Raw genomic sequence first — 27,567 nt, forward strand, 5'->3', positions numbered from 1 at the left:
GAGCGCCATCGTCTCCATTCGTCGCCTCCATTCGTCGCCTCCCTCCGCGTAACAAAAGATTTAGCATCGGCATATCCGCCAGTTTGTTTTGCATTTAGCAACAAATTCCCAACAGGATTAAAAGCCGCTTTTTTCTTTTGCTGCCGGCTCGTCGGGCTCGTCGGGCTCGTCGGGCTCGTCCTCCCCTTTCCACTATCAAAATTCTTCAGATCACGCGTTGATGAATTGTTTTCAACATCTGGACGCCGCTGGCCTCAACGGCAGCAGAAGCAGGACGAGCCTCAACCAGATTTACGGCGGCGCTTTACGGATCCTGTTGCATCGCGCCGGCCCTTTAAGAGAATCACTTCTATTCTGCAGTTAAAAAATCTGATGTCATTTTGAAAAATTGGACAAAATTGTCCACTGTAGCATTAGCATTAGCTTTAGCTTGGGTTGTTTAGCATCCCAGAATATCATCCAACCTAGCATCTTAGTTTAGCATTAGCTTGTGCGAGTGTTTTTTTTTTTTTTTGCATTAAAGCTTATATTCAAGTCAACATGCTAACACACATTTTTTTTAAACTAGCAACGGCATTAGCTTTTGTTGATTAGCATTACATCGACATTAAAGTTCACATGCTAACAAAACGCCTTTTTACTTTTGCAGCATCATTTAGCCTTCGCTAACAGTCAAGTTGATAAACACCAACGACCATCAAACCGTCTTTCTGCTAGCAGCCGCATTTAGCATTAGCATTAATGTAACAGCGACATTGTTCTCCATGTACAGCATTTTGTACGCAGCAGTGGTTATTTTCAAGTGTTTTATGAATAAAGCTGAGTTGACGTGTTTAGCACCACCGTTTTTTTTTTTTTTTTACTAGCAGCATTACTGTAACTTGTGTTGATTGGTAATTCATGGAAATCCTCTTTTTAATAACTTCTTTTTTGGATCACAGCAAACCTCATCTTGCTAGCAGCCTCTTTTAGCGTTAGCGCTCGTTATTTAGCATTACAGCAACAAAAAAGGCAAACTATCCCACAACAAATGCTATTTTCCCGATTCGCCTCTTTTACGATGATCTCTTGTTGTTAGCATTTGAGCGAAAGCCGGTTTCTTCCGAGTAGCCTTGTTTAGCGTTAGCATGTAACGTGCCGATCCTCTCCGTTCCCTCGTTTCTGTTCCGAAAGCGAATGACACCGCATCCAGTTTTCCATCCTTTGAGGCGCATTGCATCGCATTCCCTCTTTTTTTTTTCTTCTTCTCTAAATTGAGAAGCGCAACTTTGAGAATTTCCTTTCAAGCGAACCTCATCGAACGACTGGCGACGACCGCATGGCGTTCTTGGCCACAACGTTTGTGGCGCGGCGGCCCATCAGCACATTTTTCAACCATTGCGACAACAACGAGTGTGACGTAGGATGGCAGCCATCTTTGATGTTGTTGCCCGTGTCGGCCATCTTTGTGGAGTTTTTGCCACTGGGCTGAAGGTGCAAAAGTTTGATGATTTGGTCTGACATTCATTTTGTTTTTGCTTTTTTGGTGCAAGGAACTTTAAAAAAAAACTTTTTTTTGTAGATAACTTTATTTAGAAGGGAACATTCGCCGCCGTTGAAAAGAAGGTCAGGCGCATAATTCACGCCCGCCTTTTGGTTTCATTTCATCTGGGAAGTTGCTGGACAAAGTCATGGGCCCGTCCATCACTTATTTATATGCACGTCTGCGCGCACGCACGCACGCACGCACGCGCGCACGCACGTGCGCACGCACGCACGCCTCATTCCCACATCCTCCCTTGGAAGCAAAATGATGGATGTGTTTTTCACAAGTCAACGAGCTCTTCTTCTTCGTGTCGTGAGCGAGGGAGGAGGGAAGAGGACAACAGCAGGATTTACGACCTTTCTCTGGAAATTCCAGGCGCTGCAGGTATGGAGGACGCGGGTGGGAATTGCGGCCTGGCACTTTTATCTGGCGCTCAGATAAAAACAGAAAAGCGTCTCGCACGAGCGTGCGTGGTGAGAAAGAGTGTCAAGAGTGTCAAGAGTGCGCTTTAGTGCGCTTTAGTGCGCTTTGCAACGTTTTCTGAACATAATGTTGCTTGCGTCAGATTCCAATATTTCTTGCAAATACATATATTACAAAAAAAAGTAATACTTTTTTAAATTCAGTAAGTTAAAAATTATGCAATGAGGCTAATCATTTGCGCGTGTGCAATATTTGTGTGGTTTTTTTGCAACATGTCCGCCATCTTAGTGGCGTATGTTGGAGTAAGTCTGCCATTTTCTATGGAACATCTTCAGTTTAAAAAAATGAAATGAAAAAATGTTGTCTTAAAACTGCCGTTTAAAAATGGCAACAATGTTTGTTAGCACAACAAAGCAAGTCAACAATTTTCTCATTTTGTTTGCGCCCAACTTCGTTTTGTATCGATCCGAGTTTGCTGAGCTCACTCAACATTCCTCTTCTGACAGCGTTGTCAGCCATCTTTGTGGAAGATGTTGCACCTTGTTAGCCGCTTAATGGCGGTTCTCGTGCCGGCGCCGTTGAAGCGTTTGAGTTTTGACCTCCACGGATGAATTTCAGCATGGCGACCATTTCTGTGGCGGCTGCCGCGTTATTCTCCATTTGGCAGTGGGCGGCGTCCCGTCGGCCATGTTGGTGGCGGATGTTGTTGCCGCTTGCGATTCTCATTCGCAGCTTTCGTCTGTCGGACTTGAAGTGAAATCTTAACCATAAACAAATGAAAACTCATCTGGAATATTTGCCAAATGTCCTGATTTTGCGTGATCGCAGTTTTCCCACAAACGAACGAACGCCCCCGCCTCGAACCAGGCACCCACGCGTACGCAGGTATGCGTTCACAGTCGATGTATATGACACGCGCGCGCCGCACGTGCGCGCGCCTCTGTCAAGGCGAGGGAGGAGGAGGAGCTCCTGCGACTCTGGTTCTCTTCATGCACGTTAAGAGCGTTTTTCCCACAGTAGCTCACGCACGCACGCGCACGCACGTGATGAGCTTGGACGCGCAGCTCGCTGACGTCACAATCTGGACACGTGCAGGAAGAGCAACTATTCTTGACTTTCATAGATGCTCGCTCCCTTTTGGGGGAAACATCCAAGTAAGGAACTGCCTTGAAGGCGGGATTTATTTTGATGACTGCTTTTTGATTTCATCTTCAGTTGCATTCATGAATCAATGAACGATTCCATTTGATACGTTTGTCGTATTTTGTTACGGGAACTTGCCATTAAATTGCGCCCAGTGGCGTGCTAAAGGGGGGGTGCCGACGGGCCGGCGGCCACCCCGGACGCCAGCGAACGTTTATCGATGATTTATTTGTTAATTAATTTATTTTTAGGATGATCCTTTGTGTATCCATCTTGGACTCAAGCCCCCTCTCACTTTTTAAAATCATATTTTATTTATTTAGAGATTTTATTACTCTGTCCTTATTGGGATTTTTTTCCATTGTGACCTTGTATAAAAACTACTGTAAATAATATAATAAATAAAACTAATACTAAAACTAAAGCATTCACAACAAATCAAACAAACAAACCAGCTATAAAAATTGAGAACAAAATTTCATAAAAATCAAGTTGCAAAAGTAACTATTTTGAAAACTCGAACCCTAACATGCCGACATGCGTCACCCGAGCGCTTCCATTGTCCGCTACTCTCCAGCGTGAATTAGTCACCCGTGTTTGCATTTGTACACAAACCCGCCCAGCAACAAACACAACATGCACTCTGGGTCACTTTCATACACACGCAAATCGAACATGCATGTACGCACGCACGCACGCACGCACGCACGCACGCACGCACGCACCTGCACGCACGTCAGGATGTTTAAGCATACGTGCGTGAAGACAAACACGGCGCTGTCCTCCGTACGTCTCCGTCTCCTCCGGTGGTCCGAGGAGCTCGGCTGCGCCTCCTTCCTCCTTTTGTCTGCCGTGGGAGGCTCGCACAAAAGCCGACAGGTAAACACGGCTGTCGTGTTTGGGCAGACTTACCTGAGAAAAGCTCTCAGCCTTGCCCAACACACCCTCCCGTTCCCCAGCGTACCCTCCCCTGCTTGACGCCCCCCCCCCCCCACACACACACCAAAAAAAACACACACGCCTTATGACCTTTTCCTAAACAGTTCCCTCCTTCAAGATGGAGAACGTTCATGAAACCGTTTGTGAAATTTGCCCAATCGTTCTTTTGATGATGGGGGGGGGGCGGGGGGGGTCTTTTTCTCCAGGTGCGTTTCTCCACTTCCAGCGTCTGTTTGCTGCTCTCAGCCGCTCTGACCTTTGCCGTCTTTTAATTGGGGAGGGTCCAGTCATGTTGAGTGTGTGCGTGCGTGTGTCAGGTCGAGCTCTTGTTGAGATTGGAGTGGCCCTGCGGGGTCAAAGGTCAGATAAACACAGCTGGCGCTCTCCTCCCGCCTGACTTAGAAAATCAATTTTCTCGCTCGTCTCTTTTGTTGTCTTCATTTCTATTTTGTGATATTTTTTTCCTCCTCTGCGACTTTCTCCAAATCTGGCTCACAGTTCTGAGGTTCCGTTTCAGTCCGTCACTTGAAAATGCCAAATCTTCCGCCAGCCTACCCTCCAAATCATGGGTGGAGAGGTATGGGGATGGGATGATGGCAATTTAATTCTGAATTTGGCATTCGACTCGGACGCATTTTCAGTAATAGGCAGCAAAATAAAAAAAATTAAAATTGGACTTAATGGCGTCCTTGATTTGCAAGCCAGTACAATTGCCTTTTATTCCTTGGAACGAAACAAAAAAAAGTTCATGTAAAAGAGAAGACACTTGCATGCATAAGGAAAAATGACGAGAGGCTGAAAAGAATCTTCGCCGAATGCCGACGAGTCACCTGACCTGACGCAAAGCGCCGAAAGAAAGCGCTTGACAGCCGCGTGCGTTCACGCTCGCTCTTCGGCGGCCATCTTGTCCGCGTCGGACATTTTCACAATGCAAAGCAATCGGCGGCGCTTCCGCCGGCGGCTGCGGACAAAATGGCGCATAATGAGAGCGGATCGTCACGTGTTTCTCGCGGTGGGCGTGCCAAGCAAAAAAGCGCCGCTGATTCATTGAGGACACAAAAAGCCGCTGCGATGTTAATTGCCGGAGAAGGCGTCGACCCGCGTTTGTAATTGGGACGTCGTGTCGCGCCAAATATGCTGCGCGGCACGATTTCTTGTCGTACGCAAATATTCAAGGCAAAGAAAAGAATGACTTTTTTGTTAAAACTGTGACTCCATTTTGTTTTTCTAAACTGTTCTCAGACTTATTTTGAAAAACAATTTCACAAGAATGTGACTTGGTTCTTGCGATAAAAAGACCCCAAAACACAAATGAGGTTGCGATCATCCGTCTTTGAACGGCAACAAGCGTCTTGCGACGCACTTGGCGACGCCCCCCGACCCGGACCAATCCTCGTGCTGCTCCGGTCCGGATTTTGGCAACCCTTGAGCAACGATGCTCGTAGCGACGTCCTGCAAAACCAAATTGTCAATTTCATTGCAGAGTTGCCAAATTGTGGGAATTTTCCCAGCAAGCACTGCTGGTGGAATTTTGCCCTAAATGGCTTCTTTAAACCCAAACCGTCCTTTTCCCGCTTCATTTTAGGCCCCCGAGACGTTTTTGTGCGTCTTGTTGTAATGACGCGTTCACACGATTTGGTGTCAAACCGTGAAACTGCTGTCGGGCTGAATTTTTCTTTCCAGTCTTAACGTAAAGAATTTGCTGCTTTGAACCAAAATGGCCACCTTCCTGCTTCTTGTCAGCCATAAGTCCTTGAGACTTTTTTATGCGTCCTGTTGTGAGCCCATTTTTGCGGTTGTTGTGTTTCGAACCCCATGGAAAATTTCCCGTACTTTCCAGCAGCTCCAAATCAAAGTTGACAGACGTCAGACGAACACAATGACGGCGCCAACTCGTGACATCGCCGTCTCGGCTCGGACGCTGAACTCGCTTTCTTACCAAGGGTCACGCTGTTGATGAAGCTTTTGCCGCAACCACCCCCCCCCCCCAATGGCAGCGGCACAACCCAATCACGGCGTCTGAGTGTCAGCAGGCGTCGTGAAAAGCTGCAGAAATAACAGCGACGGCGGCGATCGGCGAGAGCGACGGCCGTCCGTCAACACGTGTCGTCCGCTTCGCTGCAACTCTCTCACGCCGACAGTCAAAACAACGAGGCACACTCGCACGCTGCACTCATTGTGAGGCCGACGTACAACGAAGGCATACAAATATATTTTGTAATGACCTGGCAAGCCTTCACTGACTGTGGGAATGCGACAGACACGTCCACGTTTAGTAGAAATGCATGTGATGATGATGCATATTTGTTGCAGGTGGTCACTGGGACGGACGGTATCGGATTGTATGCCGAGAAATGTTTCTTGGGTGGAGCAATATGGCGGCCTCGCGGCTTCAAAACTCTTGGCCTATCGGCCATCCAGTCAAATATTGGGATCAATGTTTTTTGTTTGGCTTTGCTCTTTCGGTCCTTGTGAATGTTTATTGTCGGTTAACTTTGAAGACACATGCGAGGAGCTAGCTACAGTAGGAAGGAGCTACGCCGCCACCGCCGCCGCCGCCGCTACCGCCGCCGCCGCCGCTACCGCCGCCGCCGCGCTGGTAAACACTGTTACGCTAGCTACATACTCGGGGCACTTACGCAACAAGCCAGGAGCCGATCAATAACGAAGCACATTTGTTACTGATTGGCTCGAATCTAACATTCCCTGCCACGCCCACAATTTATGAACAATATCCATTTTTTTGTTAACCATAAGTGCAAGTCCGTTATCGGTTGATAAAGCGATTTTGAAGTCAATCAGACAACTTCATTTGGAGTAAAATCCTAATACTTTCAACTCTTGAAGTCATGGGATTCATTACGATAAAAAATTGTAATCGCCTGACACCCCTAATATATATATACATATTCAAAGGAGCTCGTGAGCGGAACCCTGTAAGTTGTCAATTGGACTCCTTGTTGTTTTTCAGTGAGTGCGAAGACCAACAAGACGCTTTTAACGGCACGACGGCCTTGAGAAGAAAACGGCCCCTCGGGCATCTCGCGGGATTTCCGCTTTGGAACCTTCACAGCTGCTTTACGCCGTCGTTGCACTCCGATGAGGAAAGCGGTGTCGGCCGGCGCCGGCAGTCCCTCGGAAGCCGCGTTGTAAACGACACGCTCACGAAAAAGACGGCGTGGTGACGAGCCTCCGGATGCGCGCGCCAGCCGCTCCGGAATGGACCTTGAAAGGCCCGCTTTCAACGCAGCCGGCATTCCCGTAGCATGTTATTTAGCGCAGTTAAGTGGACACATTCTCGCCGCGCGCCAACTTTTCATGGCGGATCGCGTGTCCCGGCCGCCGTGAGAATGTGAATAAACACGGCTAAACTGGGATAATTTCAGGTTGCGCGGGCGTCGGGCGCGACCGCAAACGTCGCCCAGGAGGGGCGCTGCCGGCGAGCGATCGATCGCTTCGCATCTTCGTCACTGACGGCGGCGGGAGAAGAACGTCAGGGTTTCCCGCAGGCAGCTGAAAAAGCACAAAAGCCGCAGGGTCCATTAGGGGGCTGCAGGCTGCCGCATTAAAGGGGCCGCTGCGGTCGCGGCTGCATTCTTGCCATCGGCTCTTGCGCAATCGGCTGCCATCTTCAAAATGTCATCCGCCTAAAAAGCAGGCTGCCAAATTTGCCGAGTAAATACACCTTAAAAGTCGCTCAAAACATTTTCTCACAAACAAATATTTGAAGAAAAGATGACGTTGTAGTGTGACATTTAAAATCACGTCAAAACGGGACAAAAACCTTTGGGTAAAAAAAAAAAAAGGGTTTTATAAAAAAAATTACATTTTAAAAAATCCTCAATTTTCTTTCTAAATTGTTTTTTTTTTAAATGTCAAACTCATCACTCTTTTAACGTTAAATAAAACATGATCAATTTTTAGGTTCATTTTTTTGTCTGAAAAAAAACAACTTTACTCAAAATATCGAGCAAATCCTGTGCTTGTGTTTAAAAAATACCCTTTTTTTTTTAAGACTTTCTTTGCGGCGGCCGAAGCCCAGCATGTCGAGACGGTTTGTTCAGTAACCAGAAGGTCGTCTGTTCGATCCCCGCTCTCCCCAAGTCACGTGTCGTTGCGTCCATGGGCAAGGCACTTGCCACACGTTGCCTGCAGTGCTACTTTGGTGGTGGTGGGAGGGGCCGTAGGCGCACACGGGCAGTCTCGCTTGCTTAAGTAGCTTGAATGTGTGAGTGCATGAATAATGTATCCATTCCATTGTAAAGCGTCTTTGAGCGTCTAGAAAAGCGCTCTATAAATCCCAGGTATTATTATTATTATTATTTTTAAAATGCAACCTCACATTTTTTTCCCTGTAAAAGTAGGAATGTATCCTTGTAGCGTTGCTTTTCCACCCAAAAATAACGTGTGTTATTTATTTTCAATCTGGAAAGACACGTTTTAAAAATTCCAACTTTTGTGCCTGAGCTTTTTGCACGCATCGCCACAATTTTCATTTTCATTTCATTCCTTCCAAACACTCGATGCGGCTCATGTCGGCCAACCAACTCAACGGGTCTGAAAGCAGGCCGCGCGTAACCTGCCGCAGCGTTCTCGCGCCGACGCGGACAGTAGCCTGTCAAGCGTTCAGCGGCGCCATCTGCACTTCATCACGCCGACAGATTGTTGTAATAACCCATCTCCGATATCAGCCTTTTTTCTATTTTTTTTTCCCGCCCCCTCCTTTTACAGCCGAGCGCGAGGCGAGCCGTTGTCGTGCGGCCGCGCGGCTTAAAAAGCAGTCTAGTGCGGTCGGCGCTAACACGAGTCGCGCTGGAAGCCGACCACTTAAGCGTCTGTAATACAATTTTCGAAGCGTTCCAAATGGAGGCCATTACACATGAAAAGAAAAAGAAGAAGAAGCGCCGGCGCCCGCGCAATCCGATCCCGGCTTTTGAGTCACGCTTGCGGTATGTCGGCCGGCCATCAATGCTAACGTGGCGCTTACCTTTCCGTCTTCGCGTCCACTCTGTCATCGCACGCCGGATCGACTGCTTCCACTTTGCACGCCAAAAATACAACTTTTCTTTCATCATTATTTTATTCTTCTATTCATACACAAACCATTTGACTTAAATTGCCTCCGTCATAACATTGACTGTTTCGCCTCAAATATGGACAAAAATGCAACTTTGTGAAAAATGACTTTTAAATCTTCATAATAGGAAATTTGGTCGGACTTTTTCGAGATGAAAAAAACAAAACCTTAACAAATGTTGAAAAAACAAATTGTAGTATTGAGTTGTTCATCGACAGAACATGGACAAAAAAAAGGTGAACGTTTTCTAGAAAAGCAAAACTTTTTAGCACATAAAAAAAAGGAAAATATTGTCTTACAAACAGTTTTCATCTTAAAATAAAACTTTTTATGTCACAGTGTTAGCGCTTTTTTTCTTCTAAAAATGCGCTCTTTCAGAAATCTAAAATGTACTTTTTTAAACTTAAAAATATGACTCCAACTTTATTGTGATAGATTTGAATAAAAAAGATAACAACTTTTCAATTCGGCAGCTTTCCATCATGAAAACGATGAAAATATCACTGGTTTGCATGTCTTTGTGTGGCACTTGCTAGCTAGCATGCTAATGTGAGCGCACGTTCAGCGATGATGGCGAACCCTGGCGTGTTGCCTCGAACCCGGGAGTCGCGGCGGGTGGAGATCCGCCCTCGCGTCCCCTTTTATGACTCACGCGTGCATCTGTCGTTGGTGGCGAAAGCCGCGCTCACGATCGCAAGTCAAAAGCTGCTCGTTGCCATGATGCCAATTCTGAACACCAGGGGGCAGCAGGCTACTGGGCGATGGCGCATTATTAGCGATGGCGAGAAACAAACTCGGTGCAAAGGACAGGAAATCAGTGGACGTTTTCCTGCTCGACTTGTGCGCAAAAGATTTGTCTGGTTCGGTCTGGCTTTTTATTTCGTTTTATCTGTAAAGGACAAAAATAGAGCATTGATTTCTAAAGTTGACCATTGTGCTGCGGTTCCAACATGGCGGCTGCGTGGCTCTTCTTCGCTTTTAGCATTTGAGCCACTTGTTAAGCCACAAACGCTGCCCTCTGCTGGTCAGAGTTAGACATTGTACCTCGTTCACGTTTGAAACTAAATCGAAAATGATTTCCAGAAAGCGAAGCGACAACCAAAACGCGCCGTCGTACTTCGGATCCCGTTCAATTGACACCTTTTTAAATCATGTACTCGTCATGTTCATTTGTTGGCTAATCTCGTGCTGTCAAAGCTAACGCTTTAAACGCCGCGTGTCAGTTGAGATGCCGAGTCGGAACTTCCTGATTGTTTCATTTTTCTCCACCTTTCGCTTGGGCGCCATTTTTGCCAAACTTCCCACTTTCCGCTCTAATTGACGACTGCTCCAGCAGACGGGAGCCCCCCCCGCGACGGCGCGATAATAGCCGGCGGGAGGAGGTGCCTTTGGGCGCCCCCGAGCCTCTTCGCTCGGTTCGGCGCCGCTATACCTCCGTCTGATTAAACGCCAGCGAGGTGCCAACGCTTGACCCGAACGGCGCGCCGGTGGCTTTTTAGTTGGACCCGTGTCTGCGGGGGATTTGCCATGCATATACATGAGCGTGGCGGCGGGCGCCGCGGAGGCGGGCGGCGCGGAGGCGGCCCGGGGAGGGTCAGGAGGAAGCCAATTTAGGTCTGCCGGGAGCACAAAGGCGGCGAATGGAGATGGCGTGGAGGGCCGAGGGGCGAGCCTTAATGGAGCGCTCGCTAACAAGCGGCATCTTCGGGCTTGAGCTCGCGTGTCACCGCGCTTCCGCCGCGACTCGCGCCGTCGGCATAATGACCTGCGCCGGGCCGGCTTCTCCGCAAACCAATTTGGAGCCGTTCGCCGGTTAGCCGCGCTCAGCCAACGACGGCGAGCGCAAACTTGACAGCTCGGGCTCTCCGTTTTGTTTTGTCTGCAGGTGCGAGAAGGAACCACAAAAGAAAAGTTCAACATATACATATATATATATATATGTATATTGTTAAAGTGAGTTCAAGTTTGAGCTTTGATAGCATTAATATGATATGCACATGATAACGTGTTTAATATTTTTAAGGTGATGTGATTTGCGTGATCACGTGTTAAGCTTCGCCTTTTAAGGTGAACTTTCACATGATATCATAAATGTGATGTTTTAACGAGATCCGTTTTAAGTGAGATACGTTGATTACACTTCAAATGCGAAAACTCGTCCCGTTATGTGAAATTTAAGTTCAAAAGCGATATTGACGATATTGACGATATTGATATTGCGTAAAACGTGACCAACTGCGTTTTGGTCAACTTCGCACCTGCCGGCAATTGGCTTCCATATTTGAGAAGAAGCCAGAGAGGACTTTGTTTTTGTAAAGTGTGACGTGAGTTGCGCACTGTGGAGGTTAAAGGTCAGACAGTTGACCTCGGGCGCTGCCTACCTGCAAGTCGCCAAAGCAAACGCGTTGACGTCCCCGTGAAGTGAAAACAAAAGTCTTTTGACGCACAACACAGAAAGAAAACAAACCCGCCAAGCAGGAAGTCGACCTCAATTGCTCGCATTGAATTTTATCGCCATCCCAAAATCCACTTCCTCTTTTCAGCTTCAAACATTCCACTTCCGGGTCGCCAGTCTAGCCTGGCGGCGGCGTCCGTCGCCTCGCTTGGCTGAGCTCGAGCGACCGCTCCATCCATTGCTCTGGTCTGGCTTCTACTCGCGACCCGGAAGTGACGTTTGGCACAATGTTTGATTTTTGCCTTGACACACGCTTGCTTTTCATCCTTGAATTTGTCGTTCAATGACTTTGAGATATTTGTTTGCGCGCTGCAGCATTTCAGACGCGGACTTGACGACCGCTCGTGTGTTTGTCCTTGTTTTCTTTTCATGCCGTTCGTCTTCAACTTTTTATCCCCACATTTTTTTTTCTTCTGGAATTTCAACATGGAGACGACAGCATTTTCTTTGTTGTGCTAGCCTAGCCTAGCCTAGCCTAGCCTAGCCTAGCATAACAAGTCCCATGATGCAGTCCAGAATGTCGAGAAAGTAAGTGCAAAAATTGCTGCAAATTCGCAAGCGAGAATTCTCTTTTGACGCCGTAAGACGACGCTTTTCCTTCCGCCTCCGCTTGCTCATTCCGCGGAGGTGCCGAAAAGGGCGAGAGCGTCCCGGCTGTCAATCAAAGTGCGGCGGGAGATGAGCACCTCTGCCAAACATCGGCCGCCTCATGGTAAGCTGCCATTTTTTATTTTTTTATTTCTTTTTGACGTCTGTGTTAAACAAGGTGTCAGACAAATCCGCGGCCCGTGCGGGGCTTAGCGCGCCTACCTGGGGAAATCACGGCGCCGCGCGGGTGCGAGCGCGGGTGCGAGCGCCGGCGCATGTGTCATCCATATCCATGATGTCACCTCCAACTACACGCCGTCTGCGCGCGCCTTTGCGCGTGTCGGCCTCCGCCGCCTTTTGCCGTTGGGCCGACTCGCGGGGGTAATTGGCAGGCCGGCTCTCGGGGGGGGCACTTAGAGGCCGGCGCGCCCCCTCCCCGCCGCCCCCCGCCCTTGCGCGGAAACCCACGCCACTGGCGCGGAATGCATAAAAGCGTGTGGGGCGTACGCGGGGATGAAATGGCGTCGCGAGAGGCGGGAGGGCAAATGAGGCGCACGCGGCGGAACTGACGTTATTTGGTTGAAGGCGTGCGCGACGCGCGCCGCATAATCAAACGTCAGCTCATCATAAGTCATAACAATCAGCTTTTTTGCTGAAATAATATTGATCAGCGGCAAATATTTGGCTTTCCCGGCGGACGTCGGTCTTCATTCGACCGCAACGCCGCGCCGGTCAATTATACTGACGGTATTTCCCATAAAGAATTTTCCTCTCGTGGCGTTTACGTATGAAGTCAAACCATCATTCAATAAGGCAAGCGAATAAAAGCGCAACAATTCAATCCTTTGGCCGTCATTTCAGTGTTTTTGTTTTTTTAGTAAGAGTGTGTGAAAACTAATGACGTGTATTTGTGGAAAAGACACATTTTATTGAATTTTGGGAGATCATTGAAATTCATAGAAAATAATAATTTAAAAAATCTCAGTGTTTTGCCCCTCCAGAAGAATTTAGTAGAAATGTCAACAAAAGTGTCTAATTAGTGAGGAAATTATTTGGAGTTTCTTGTAATAGGATGGCTTTTTTTTTTGTTGGGGGGGTCGAATTTATTCATAAAAATGACAATTTGAGGGTTTTTATACTCTAGCAGAATTTTGTAGAAATTTGCATAAAAAAAACACAAGCATGTAAATGGAACTATTTGAAAACTGGCATTCTGGATTTCTAGGGATCGGTCGATTTTAATTGTTAATTATATATCTATTTCTTTGATTATTGAGTGTAATAAAGAAGCACAATTGAAGAATTGCTTTAAAATGTCAGAAGAAAAACAAGATTCTTAACATGAGAGAAAAACGTGCTATTAGAAAAAACACCTCAATAAATGTCAGAAAAAAATCTGTCATAAATAATTGTGAAAAATATCCAAATGATCTCCATTTTGTAAAAAATAAATCAATAAATAGATATGGTGTGTTTGTAAATATTGTGGAAAAAATCTTTTAAAAATCATCCATTTCAAATCTGATCTGATTCGTCAAATCAACATTTGATAAGAACGACATTTCGCATTTGACAGCAGAAATTGTCTTGTCGGGTCATGTTATGATTTGTCCGATCGTTTTGCAATTTGTACGTCCTTCGTGTTGTTTGCCGTCCAATGATTGATGTGACAGGTGACACATTTCGTGTAAGCCTTGCAGGAGGTCTGAAGGACTTTCTCATGATTTATGGCTTGTGAAAAAGTCAGGCCGTTTCCTCAAATGAATGTGCGATTGTTGAATATGAAAAGTTTGAGGGCGCAGCTCAAGTCGTCCGTGCCAATTCAGCCGTCATCGTTAATAATTGCATTGTTGCGTCCGTCAAGTTTGCGTCAGCCGCCGTTTGTGTTTTGCCAGCCGCTCGAGGAAAGGCCTTGTTGTTTTCTTGCGCGCGCCTCACCCACGCGCGCGCGCGCACACGCAAAGTCAACAGCGCAAAGAAAACACGGCCTGGCGACACCTCGCATGAGCCGCCGACATCACGGCTCGGTCCGCTCCGTTGGCGCGAACCGAGCCGGCGTGGGAGAAGGCGCGTTTGGACTTCCGCCTTCCCCGCTTGGCAAGCGCAACGCCAGCCAAATGAGTCAGCGACCGGTTTACGGAGGTGTCGTTTTATCAGGCACGTCATATAGACGCGCCTTTAAGAGGCGGGGCCTGGCGGCTTGTGATATCCGGGAGTCTGCGTGAGAATGTTTGGGCGTAAGCTGTGGCCAACAGCAGCTCGAATGTGCTCATTGTGTTACTGTTACTCAAAGTGTTGATTTGACATTTCGACAAGATCCGCTCGGGTGGGTGAAGATCCGCAGTCACTTTCAAGCAGTAGCTCGGACCGTCTAAAACGTCCTACAGAAAGGTGCGCCATCATATCAAAAGCAAAACGTAAGCAGAACCACGTTGAGTTTGGTTGGACGCACGTATTAGCATGAGCTAACCCATTAGCTTGTGATAAGCAGCACATGGCGCGTTTGGTTCGCTGCCATAACCGCACCCGAGTGTGAAGTTGCCCACGTACGTCTCGTCTTATCAGGAAGTCGTCAGCCGTTGGGCCTCCACGCCCGCGCGCGGCCGCAGGGCTTGCGTTCGTCCGCCACAAGCCAACGCTTCATCGGCGACTCCTTTTTTCCGACCCAAACAGGAAATCGGCCGCCAGCCGCAAATTTATGTTGATGTCGCGGAAGAAAGAAATCCAGACTTGACTTGAAAATGTTGCTGATGACTTTTGACTTTTTATTGCCGACAGCTGATCACAGATTTTTACTTCAACACAATAAGATTGAGTGTTACTTTTTCAACATTTGCAGATGATGACAGGAAGTAAAAAAAAAAATACAAAATTGAAATTGTGAGAAGTTATGTCACTGCGGGTGAAATTTTGGGGGATTTTTTTTTTTGTCAGCTCCAACAATGATTCATGGCAATTTGTGATCTCTTATGTTAGCCCCCCCCCCCCCCCCCCCAAAAAAAGCAACATCCATCCAATCTGACAAAGCACATTCCCATTTGAGTGTTGTTAGCATTAGCATTAGCAATTGGAACTTACAAGATAGTAAAAGTGTTTTGATAGCAAAACAAATGTCAGCCATCCAGAGTTGATTTGAACATTTTGCTTTTTTACTCTTTATTGTCTACATGTCGGCCATCTTTGTGGAATGTACTTATTCACGTGTGTAGAGTTCAGCCACGTTGTTTTGTTAATCACGTTTTTTTGTCCAGTCCCGTTCACGTGCACACCCTGGCCACTTGATTAGGTACACCGTTGCATTTTTCCCCGCTTCGATTGCGCCTCTCAACGAGCTCTTCGTCGAAGCAACGCGCTTGTTGTCGCCGCGGAGATGGCGTATTTGGACTGGACTTTGACGGTGCAGCAGAAACGTCTTCATTTGCATCCGCGTCGGGACGTTCGCGGCCGGCAGCCGTTGCGTTCCCGTCACGCGTCGGCGCTGGAGTAAATCAGACCATCAGGGCTTCATTCACCTTTTCGTCCAATCAAAGTGCTGACTTTGATCCACAAACGTTCCCACGGCGCGGCAAGTTGCCGTTTGCGTTGTTGTCAATTTGGCCGCTTCTCTGGCATCGTCAGTTCAAACGCGCTGACGTTCTGTTGAGACACGACTGCCGGATGAAGGCGTGCGCCGTCTGCCGGCGCTTACTTCCTGTCCCGCGTTGTCATGCAGCCGCACGGTGGGAACTTGGCGCGCTCGCTTCGCCTCGGCCCTGCGGCCGCCGCCGCTGTGTTGCGAATGTGTCACTTTGCTTTCCAGCTGTCAATCAAATGCAAATCCCTTGATCAAAGGAATGCGCCCATCCCTTTTGATTTCGTACGCCGAGGACGTAAACGCTTTGACTTGCTTTGCTGGGGGCCCCGACGGGCCTGAAAAGTCATCGGGCGGCGAGAAGGTTTGGATTGCGGACGTCCCGAATGCAAAAATCCATCAACAAAAGGAAACGTTCACTCGTCAGGAAAAAAACCTATCAATCGATGGATCGGCTCCCGACAGCGGTTTGATCAGCGCAGATGTCAACCATGAGACGCCACGTGAAAAATTCGCAAGGACCCCTGCCCCCAAATGAAACAGGAAGTCAGCCATTTTGGTCTCAAGGAAGCTATTTTGATTGAAGTCCAAGGCTCAAAGTTTGAAAATCAGCCAAGCAAAAAAGTCTTAAATTGAACAGCAAGTCGTGCATTTGGGCGCATTCTGAGCTCGTACTTGAGCAACTTTTACGATAGATTTGGTCAATTTGACGCCATTTTCACGGAAAAGCAACTTTTCAAAATGGAATATTTGATACGACTCAATTCAAACTCAAGCTATCTTTGATAACATTCCAAAACGTTTTGGATCAGCTCGGCCGTCTCTTGCATTGTGCTAGCCGCTAAGCTAGCAAGCAAGCGGAAGGCTAACGGCAAACTATCAACAAGCGTACCTGTCACGCAACTCAGAATGCAGGTTGAAATCAGTTTTGTGTTTTTTGCGTTATCCTGCCGCCATCAAAACGATATCCTCGAGTGTTAGCACGTGGATGCTAACGTGGCGCTAACCCACCCAGCTAAACATTCCAGTCGGTATTCAAGCCTCTCTATATGCGTATCATGTGCGGCTAAAAGGCTTGCTATGCGAAGGAGACAAAGAGTGCGCCAGAAGAGTCTTGTTGCCGTGGCAACCGGGGCGACACGACCTGTATATTGTTGAAGGGAGAGGCCCGAGGCAGACAAGTTAATCCTCTGCAGGAAACCAATTACTCGATGGACTCACCTGTCTCTGGGCGGCCCCGCCCACATGACCGCATCGCGCCGGCTGGCGTCCGCGTCGACCGCGAGGCACGCGGAGGAAAATCTTCACCGCGAACGTAAACGTCGGACCGACGTGACACTCGTTAAGCCCGTACGAGATTTGAAATCTCCGAGCAAGACGACGACAAGACGATATTTGGGATTGTGCGTGCGTCGCTAATCCTTTGATGAGCGGACGATGACTCATCGTGACACACGCAAAAACAAACGGCAATGTAAATGACGGGGAAGGCTTTGACATGCCTGGTAAGGTGCAAAAGCACGATATTGATAAAGTAGCATTCAGACATGTGACCCCTAACCCCTAACCCCTAACCCCGAATTGAATCCGAACCCGTATTTGGCAAGCATTGCTCACCGATGAAAACCGATCGAATCTTAATTTTCCGTTTGAGAAATGCATGTAAAGAAAGACCAGGAAAAATAGTCAACAACTTTATGACGCGTATTTCCTCTCCTACTTTTTAAATGAGTTCTTGCATTTAATGCAGTTTTGTGCTGTCCTCCAATTTTTATGCAAAAGAAAAAATAGTGTTTATTTTTTTCTATAAAAAAAAATGGTGGCCACCCTGCGATTGGATGGCAACCAGTTCAGGATGTAACCCGCCTATTGCCCGTAGCCAGCTGGGATAGGCTCCAGCACCCCCTTGTGAGGACAAGCCGTTAAGTAGATGGATGGTTGGATGGTTGGATGGTTGGATGGTTGGATGGTTGGATGGTTGGATGGTTGGTTGGATGGCACCTTCCGACATTTACGTTGCCAATCTCTGTTTTATAAATGTTGCATGAAACATTTGGTGCGGAATGCGTTACTTTTTTCTCTTTCTTTTTAAATGTTGTCCGATGCAGACAACAATTCAACAAAAGGCGTCACATTTGGATGCAATTTCGAACCCCCCAAAAAGATTTTTGCTCCAGTGTGCACTTCTTGTGGTCCCAAAAAGACTTTGTTAGCACAAGACGCTGACGAAGACGGCGGCGGCGAGCGGCGGAGCGGCGAGCGGCGCCCGGCTCAACTTGCGGGCCCCCAATTAGGCTCCTGCTCCTCGGCTGACAACACCTGGGCTCGAACCCTCGCCGCCTGTCAAAACCCCCCTGCAGGGATTAAAGGTGCAGGAGAAAACAGATCTCAACCTCAAGCCTCTTGCTCGTTGTTGTTGTTCGTTCTTTTTGTGTTGTGGAGGACAAATGCAAGTAGACAAAATAAGGGGGCGGGGCTTCAGCGCCAATCCTGTTCAGAGAGCCAATCAAAAATCACCGTCCAACCCGGACCAAAGCCAGTCACCACTTTGGAGTCTCCTTATTATTAGAGCCAAATTGAATACCACAAATCAGTTTTGAGCTAATACGACCTTATTTGGTCATTGTGGATGCTGCCGATACCAACCACTAATACTAAAAAAACACGTTTGACATCCCAGCATTAAAAAACAAACAAAAGTTCCTCAGCATTTAAGTGGTAAGGTTAAGATAGGAATACAAGGACGTACGCACGCACACGCACGCACGCACGCACGCACATTAGGCGTGCGGAGCGTCCAAAGGCTGCAAGGTGATCCGTGTCCACCGTATCGGGTGACGGTTCGACGATCGCTTGTGACCGACACACGGACGCTCCCGCCGCCGCCGCCGCCGCCGTCTCGCTGATCTTCGTCTGCCCGTGAGAAGCAAACGAGAGCGTCTTTCGTTCAGAAAGTTCATCTTGTCTTCAAAAAACCAGACGAGCGCCGCCGCTGGATTTATGACGCGCGCGCAGATTTATGACTTTTGCTACATTTGAGTCCACTTGCAATTCAACCGGAATGACAAACGTTCATGTCGGGGAAATGTAAATATAATATTTAAAATATATATCTATATATTACTCAGACCTTTTTCCTATTAAGCAAAATCATGTGGATGGCAAATAATTATATGTGAAATAATGAAATAGAAAATGCTTTTTTATGATCATTGAATTTGTGGCGCTAATTTGACCTCTTAAATATTGGACAAAATTGAGACGAATAAATGTAATAGTTGTTGACAATAAAGTGGAATCTAATCTAATCTAATCTAATGTAATAGAAGAAAATCGGAAATATTACCAATGAAAGATCCTGCTGTATTCCATCTTTTTTTAAATAACACATTTGACCATTTTGAATGGAATATACTATTTTTATTAGGTTATTATTTCACAAGGTTTTTGTGAGAGCAAAAAAACAGAATTGCTTCATTTGACAAAAAGCACACGCTCACTTTTGAGGCTCGCAATATATATATATATATATATATATATATATATATATATATATATGTATATATAATGATTGCCGTTCCCTCGTAGTTTTGTTGTTGTATCTGAAACACGCACTGCAGAGGTGAGAGAGGCCCACTAGTGCCCCCTATTGGTCATGCACAGCTGCAACTTTTTCCTCACGCAGCAAACCAAATGGACAGTCGCGCTTCGGAGCAAACTCGCAAATGAAATAAAAGGAGGAGGAGTTTGCGGGAGCGCCGATCAGCATCCGTAAATCCCGCCCGGGAACGTTAATCATTGAAGGCCGTCGCGGGGCTTAAGCGTTTGCGCGGGAATGTGGAGAATGTCGGGATGGAGCGCAACTTTGGCGGGAGGCTCTTGAACGTAGCCTGGATGGACTTTTTGGATCCGCCTTCTTGTTGTTCCGCTGACAAATCCTTCCTGTTCAAACCCGAGCGAGCGAGCGAGCCTGCCGTGATGACCTTTTGCCCTTCCCGTCGGCGCGCGCGGAGGTCGGCTGGACTCGGGCCTCGCCAGCACGCGCCGCATTTCGACACCTTTTAATGGCTAAGCTAACGGCCGTTTGTGCGCGAAGGCTCGGGTATCTCGTTTGCGCGGATTACGTCGCGCGGCACTTAACAGGTTAGCCATTAGCCATTAGCCGCTATCGTGTGCTGTCGTGCAGATGTAAACAAAGAAGAGTTTCACAACTACTGTGACGCGTCCGCTGCAGTCTAACGAGTCTGGGAAAAGGATACGAGGCGCCTTTTTCTTCTTTGCGCGTGGGGCTGTTATGTCTGTTTTACACTGCCCCCTGGTGGCCAACATGCGTACCGATTGGCAGAATTGACACATGGAAAATTTAGCAAAAACTTTAGAATTTGCTTTGATATTTTTCTTTCATTCCGCATTTGTTCTTTTATGTCAAATGTTGTGATTTGTAGTTTTATTCTGCAAAAATGTTGCTTTTACTCTTGAAATTTTCATCTTGAATAATTTTGTCAACTGAGAAAAAAATTGTTTTCTTGTCAAAGAACACAAAATGATGTTTTATGCCTAAAAGTTTTATTCAGGATTTTTTTTCACCCCTCCATTCTTTCTTTTTCTTTCTTCCTTTCCTTCTTTCTTTCTTTATTTCTTAGATTGTTTCTTTCTTTCTTTCCTTCTTTCTTTCCTTCTTTCTTTCCTTCTTTCTTTCTTTCATTGTTTCTTTCTTTCTTTCCTTCTTTCTTCCTTTCCTTCTTTCTTTCTTAATTTCTTTTTTCTTTCTTTCCTTCTTTCTTTATTTTTAATTTATTTTTTTCTTTCTTTCTTTCCTTCTTTCTTTCCTTCTTTCTTTCCTTCTTTCTTTCCTTCTTTCTTTCCTTCTTTCTTTCCTTCTTTCTTTCCTTCTTTCTTTCTTAATTTCTTTTTTCTTTCTTTCTTTCCTTCTTTCTTTCTTTTTTTCTTTCCTTCTTTCTTTCCTTCTTTCTTTCCTTCTTTCTTTCCTTCTTTCATTGTTTCTTTCTTTCTTTCCTTCTTTCTTTATTTCTTTTTTTCTTTCTTTCTTTCCTTCTTTCTTTCTTTTTTTCTTTCCTTCTTTCTTTCTTTCTTTCCTTCTTTCTTTCTTAATTTCTTTTTTTCTTTCTTTCTTTTTTCTTTCTTTCTTTTTTCTTTCTTTCTTTCCTCCTTTCTTTCTTAATTTCTTTTTTCTTTCTTTCCTTCTTTTTTATTTTCTTCTTTCTTTTTTTCTTTCTTTCTTTCTTTCATTGTTTCTTTCTTTCTTTCTTCCTTTCCTTCTTTCCTTCTTTCATTGTTTCTTTCTTTCTTTCCTTCTTTCTTTATTTCTTTTTTTCTTTCTTTCTTTCCTTCTTTCTTTCTTTCTTTCCTTCTTTCTTTCCTTCTTTCATTGTTTCTTTCCTTCTTTCTTTCCTTCTTTCTTTATTTCTTTTTTTCTTTCTTTCTTTTTTCTTTCTTTCTTTCCTTATTTCTTTCTTTTTTCTTTCCTTCTTTCTTTCTTTCTTTCCTTCTTTCTTTCCTTCTTTCTTTCTTAATTTCTTTTTTTCTTTCTTTCTTTTTTCTTTCTTTCTTTTTTCTTTCTTTCTTTCCTTCTTTCTTTCTTAATTTCTTTTTTTCTTTCTTTCCTTCTTTTTTTATTTTCTTCTTTCTTTTTTTCTTTCTTTCTTTCTCTCTTTTATTCTTTCTTTTTTCTTTCTTTTCTTTCTTTCTTTCCTTCCTTCCTTCCTTTTTTCTTTTTTTCTTTCTTTCTTTTTTCTTTCTTTTTTCCTTCTTTCTTTCTTTCTTTCTTTCTTTATTTTTTCCTTCTTTCTTTCTTTCCTTCTTTCTTTCTTTCTTTCTTTCTTTCTTTCATTGTTTCTTTCTTTCTTTCTTCCTTTCCTTCTTTCTTTCTTTCTTTCTTTCTTTTTTTCTTTCCTTCTTTCTTTCTTTCTTTCTTTCTTTCATTGTTTCTTTCTTTCTTTCTTTCCTTCTTTCTTTCTTAATTTCTTTTTTTCTTTCTTTCCTTCTTTCTTTCTTTTTTCTTTTTAATTTATTTTTTTCTTTCTTTCTTTCCTTCTTTCTTTCCTTCTTTATTTCATTCTTTCCTTCTTTCTTTCCTTCTTTATTTCATTTTTTCCTTCTTTCTTTCTTTCTTTCCTTCTTAATTTCCTTCTTTCTTTCCTTCTCTTTCTTAATTTCTTTTTTCCTTCTTTTTCTTTCTTTCCTTCTTTCTTTTTTTTCTTTCTTTCTTTCTTTCCTTCTTTCTTTTCTTTCTTTTTTCTTTTTTTCTTCTTTCTTTTTTTCTTTCTTTCTTTTTTTCTCTTTCTTTTTTTCCTTCCTTCTTTCTTTCTTTCTTTCTTTTTTCCTTCTTTTCTTCTTTCTTTCCTTCTTTCTTTCCTTTTTTCTTTCTTTCCTTCTATCTTTCCTTCTTTCTTTCCTTCTTTTAATTTCTTTCTTTTTTCTTTCTTTTCTTTCTTTCTTTCTTTTTTTCCTTCTTTCTTTCTTTCTTTCTCTCTTTCTTTCTTTCTTTCTTTTTTCCTTCTTTCTTTCTTTCTTTCTTTCCTTCTTTCTTTCTTTCTTTCTCTCTTTTTTCTTTCTTTCTCTCTTTTTTTCTTTCTTTCTTTCTTTTTAATTTCTTTTTTCTTTCTTTCTTTCCTTCTTTTTTTCTTTCTTTCCTTCTTTCTTTTTTCTTTCTTTCCTTCCTTCCTTTCTTTCTTTTTTCCTTCTTTCTTTCTTTTTTCTTTCTTTTTTTCCTTCTTTCTTTCTTTTTTCCTTCTTTCTTTCTTTCCTTCTTTTAATTTCTTTCTTTCTTTCTTTCTTTCTTTCTCTCTTTCTTTCTTTCTTTTTTCCTTCTTTCTTTCTTTCTTTCCTTCTTTCTTTCTTTTTTCTTTCTTTCCTTCCTTCCTTCCTTCTTTCTTTCCTTCCTTCTTTCCTTCATTTTTTTGTCTTTATTTCCTTCTTTCTTTCTTTCTTTTTAATTTCTTTTTTCTTTTTTTCTTTCCTTCCTTCTTTCTTTCTTTCTTTCTTTTTAATTTATTTTTTCTTTCCTTCTTTCTTTCCTTCTTTCTTTCCTTCTTTCTTTTTTCTTTCTTTCTTTTTTCTTTCTTTCTTTCTTTCTTTCCTTCTTTCTTCCTTTCGTGTTTACATCCACGTTTATAACTGCGGGATGACAAACGCAGACACGGACGGGCGAAGTCGTTCACTCACGCACACGCATTTGCGCCTGGACAGTGTCAGGCTGACTTGAAAGTGGACCATGTCGTCTTTACGATCCCGGCGAGGCTCTCGGTCGAAGCGTGTAGTGGAGCGTATTTGTGTCATGCGTGTGTGTGTAGTACGTGTGTTGAGCTGCACACTGTCACAACTGCCCGAGGTTCTACTGGCAGCATCGCACAGACATGGACGGAGACGGTCACAATTCTTCGGCAAGCCGCAGTACTGCAGTATCAGTCGTTCTACACAGATGATAAAGAATATAAACTTGCGAGTATTCTTACAATATCTTTGTGCGTGTTGTGTTTGTTAGCCTGTCTATGGCGTTTCCTATGATGTGTTAGCATTAAGCTAGGCGGCGGAAAATGAAGTGTCATTTGTATGACATGTGAGTCAAGATGGTTGATTTTGCACGACTGCATGCGCGCTGTCGTCATGGCTGCGGGCAAATAAATAGAAAGAAGAAAAAAGTGCTTCAATAAACATGGCGGCTGCCACGCACACGACACTGACGCTTTTGTACGAGGACTCGGCCCACCCCACTTGCACGCAATCAAACTTGAATAACAACTCATTCCTCGTAGATGTCTTGGTGAAGCAGCATGTGGCTCATTGCCCAAGGTTATTTTTCGTGTACTGTTTTTCGTTTCTTGATGAGTTGAAGTGTGAAAGCAGTTAGTCAGAAGAACTTGTTGAGTGAATTCCACACGTTTGCTCGATGCAAAAAGAATAAACAAAGAAAAAAACAAAATCTGGAAAGAGGTCAGCTCAAACTGTCCAAAGTTCTCATCTACTGCATTCCATCCATGCGGACCTTTGCATATGCAATTTCTCTTCCATGCAAGAATAAGAATCGAGTCAAAAAGAGGATTCGTGTTTAGTTTGAGAGTGACTGCAGCTGTTCTATCAAGTCCCCAAAAAATGGAGTGTACTGCATTCTTCACATCTCAACGATACAATTTCTTCCTCTTGCAAAAATGAAGCAGAAATTCTTGTTAAGAGGTCATGTCCAGGATGCATTTTGACAGAAGCCGCTGGGTTTTGTCTAAAGACCTTGTATACTTCATTTCATGCATCTACTCACTGCAATTTCCGCCATTTTTTCCATTTTGTTTTCCACCTGATTTTGCATTTGCAGCCCTTAGCTTGCTTTCCTCCGGTGAGTTTGATGCCACTTGTATTGACGGACGGACGGACGGACGGACGGGCAAGCCAACCTCCTGGTAATTGGAGTTAGCCTTTATTCGTCAATTAATGAATGAATCGATTAGTTGCAGTTAAGGTCGGTCTTAAAGGAGAAATGCAATTTTGTCATCTTAACAAGGTTGATGGATTATTTCGAGTGAAGGCGCAGCCGAAGAAGCCAAAAGCAACAAAAGGCAACACAAAAGGTCCACTTGGAATCAAGCGTCCTTTTTTCTTTTCTTGCCGTCTCATTGAAAGTGCGGCTAATATTTGTGATGTCTTCCGAGCGTGGCCGTTTTTCTGCTGCCGTCTTCTTTCACTGTGAAGAATGAGTCACGCAAAGGCGTTTTCGCTGCCATCATTCATCAAGCAACTTTTGTTGTCTTTGCACACGCAGAAAGAGGCGCTTGTTTGAAGCGCACTGTTTGGGGGGGGGGGGCGGGGTGGGGGGGGCAGTGGGGGTGCTTGCCTCCCACAACTGGTCCTGTATGCTGATGAACATTTGCACTTCAGTTCGGGAACATCCTCCTGCCTTTAGCACTTGACGGCAAACAACTTTATTGACATGTTTGTCGCAAGGTTTAAAAATAAAAAAATAAAAAAAGACACTATGTAAGTCCAAATGAGCGTTTTGCAACTCGTTAAAACATTTTGTAGAGCAAGACGGAGGCAGTTGAGGCAAACTTGGCAAAAAACATCGTGTTTGTGGCGTTAAACATTTGCGAGTTGATTTGAAGCCCCAAAGTGTCGTTTTGATTCAAGTGGAGGTTATTTGCCTACGAGGATTTATTTAGGGTTAAACCAATTCTGCAGAGAGTTCAAGTAAATCAAAGCTAATAAAAGCTCATTAAAGCTCATTTGTGGACCTCATTTGAACACTTGTGTTCTTTTGCCACCATATCAATAGCATTAGCGACAGCAATAGCAGATCGAATGTCCCGCCATATTCATGACATTTGATGTTGACGCATCACAATATTGATAAACCTTTGGTCGTGTCATAATATCAATATTTGACACTTGCGTATTGATAATATCGATCAATATTTTGTCCTTCTCTTCTCGAGCAGTCAGCATATCCACATTTGACGTTGCGTGTCAACCACCGATCGGAATATATGACTGCATAGCCGATAGCCCATACGCGCCCGTTGAAGCCACAGGGCGGCCATCTTGCTCCTCCCATCTCGCCAGCAGACTACTGTATAAAAACTATACGGTATACGTACAGAAGAGACATATGCAGCTCGTAGGTCGTCAGTATCGGGCCGGAGGGGGGAGGGGCCTTTGGTCATTATTTTTTAACAAGTAAAAAAATAAAAAATAATAAAAAAATTGCAAAGAGCCCCTTCTTCTTTTCTCGCTCAGTTCCTTCGATCTCAATATTAGATTTGGCAGAGGCGTCTTTTGTTGAATGAGTTATAATTCTTTAATAAAAAGAAAATATACAAGTTTCCTCCTGTAAACATCATTAAACATGTATTTAAGGCAAGTTGTAAAAATGTCCGAAAGATGTTGTTATCCCAAAATGTGGATAAAACAAAAATAAGTAGTCGCGGGAAGAAAGTTGAAGTGCAGCTGCTAACTATTGCTTTGGCGCCATCTGCTGGCATTTTTGCACCAAGCATTTATGTTGAACTGAGGGGGAGAAGCTTCATTTAATCAGGCCATAGCCTTGTCTAATTCTAAAAAGTGCTTTGCTGCCACCTTGTGGTGTCCTTTAACGTTTACAAACATTTTGTCTTACTCAATGACTTTGTGGATTTGTGCTAATAGCTGTTATGTACGTCACTACTGTTTTGAAGTCGATTTTCAGGTGTTTTTTATTTTTATTATTATTATTTTATTTTTTTCCTTTCTAAAAGAGCTCAGTATTGTTCATTCGGTAATGTCATCATCATTGCTCTTTTTTTTTTTGGTGTTTGTTTTTGATGTGTATGATATGAATCGGACTTTTTTCGCTCTCCATACAACCGATTGCCAAAGGACACTTTTTACTCCTCACTTTGTGGAAAGCTGTGAACTATCCAATCAGGGAAAAAACACAAAAGTATATAAAAACACAAAAGTATATAAGTATGTTGTACACGTATGGCAGGTAACCCAGGCTAGGTCATCACATGGCATTTTCTTCATGTGACACGTGTATAATCATGTAATAACTATGTAATACCTCACCTAAAGAGTTGCGTTAGAATAATGTAATTATGTGATAGTCTGTGATCATGCACCAAATATGTACTTAATAGTGTCAAATCAAATATATCAACAGTGTAATAACCATGTAATAGCATCTGATCTCTGTAATAAGAAATGCTGAGGTTGTTCTGGTGCGAAACAAACTCTCGGATAAGGTCTCGCGAAGACATTTACTGTATGTAAAAATAGAGCACGCAACCTCTGAGGGTTGAAGGTGAGGACGTAACCTCCCCCCGTCAGCGCTTGAGTGGGCGGATTTGCTACATTGTTGTTTCCCGGGTCTTTGCGGGGGCCGGAATGTTGCCCTTATCTGATGTGCGCGATAATGTGGAGGAAACGGGCAACTGTCAGCGGCGGCTTATGCAAATGAGGCAAGAGGACGTGTCAGTCAGATTGTGTACAGAGCGGGCTTAGCGCGTCTTAGCGGACACGCTAAAAAGCTCGAGCCGCTGGCTGCCGACACGTTCGTACCAAAATAGCACACGGGGCAAAAGTAGTTGCACACTGTACTTAACTCGTTGACTGGCAGCCATTTTGACTGAAGCAAAGTCAAAGTCAAAGTACAAGTGCTAACTAAAATGTACTTAAGTGTCAAAGTAAAAATGCATTTTTACTGTCAATTGGATAGTAAAAACAATACCTGTTGGCACAATGAAGAGAAAAATAGGTTACACAAAAAATATAGAAAATAAAGGATTACAAATGGTATAAACGTATGCTATTAAGCATTATATGCTTAGCGAGTATAACGATATTATTATGACTCCTTTGCTGTTACGTTATCTGACACATGACCCACTTATTACACATCTGTTGCATTATTACACATTTCTTACATCGTTATTACAGTATTATAATGCGCTGTTCAATGATTGAGACTTTAAAACATTCCTTGCAGATATTATACAGTTGTAAGATCGGACACCCCTCGGTGACGCATTTATTAGATAGTTATTGCAGTTTTACATAGTTGTTAACTATTACACGTTTCATACGTAGTTATTACATTTGAACACAAACTTTTGGCCGATAGCCTTCAAGTCAAGTCTTTAGCGGACGAAGCTGATGCTGTCCCGAGTGGTCGACGTTGGTCAAACACGAGGACCAAAATGACTTCGGTGTCCGCCTCCAATGCCGCAGACGGCGCGCCGCACGCCCTCGGGCCGCCGTCTGCCTGCCGACGCCACGCCGTGTGACCCGGTGTCACGTCAAGGTGTCACTCGGCGTCAGCTCGCGCGAACGCCTCGGGCGGGTCGCGGAATCGGCGGTCC

The 27,567-nt window shown here is 44.5% G+C and overlaps 1 long non-coding RNA gene across 1 annotated transcript in view; it reads left to right on the top strand.

Annotated features, from left to right (window-relative positions):
* Nucleotides 1-27,567, top strand: part of LOC147161306 (uncharacterized) — a 54,657-nt gene that overhangs the window by 15,594 nt on the left and 11,496 nt on the right. The window lies entirely within an intron of this gene.

Source organism: Leptonotus elevatus, chromosome 16, assembly GCF_054856555.1.
Source record: "Leptonotus elevatus isolate MCC_2025b chromosome 16, RoL_Lele_1.0, whole genome shotgun sequence".
Lineage (NCBI taxonomy): Eukaryota > Metazoa > Chordata > Actinopteri > Syngnathiformes > Syngnathidae > Leptonotus > Leptonotus elevatus.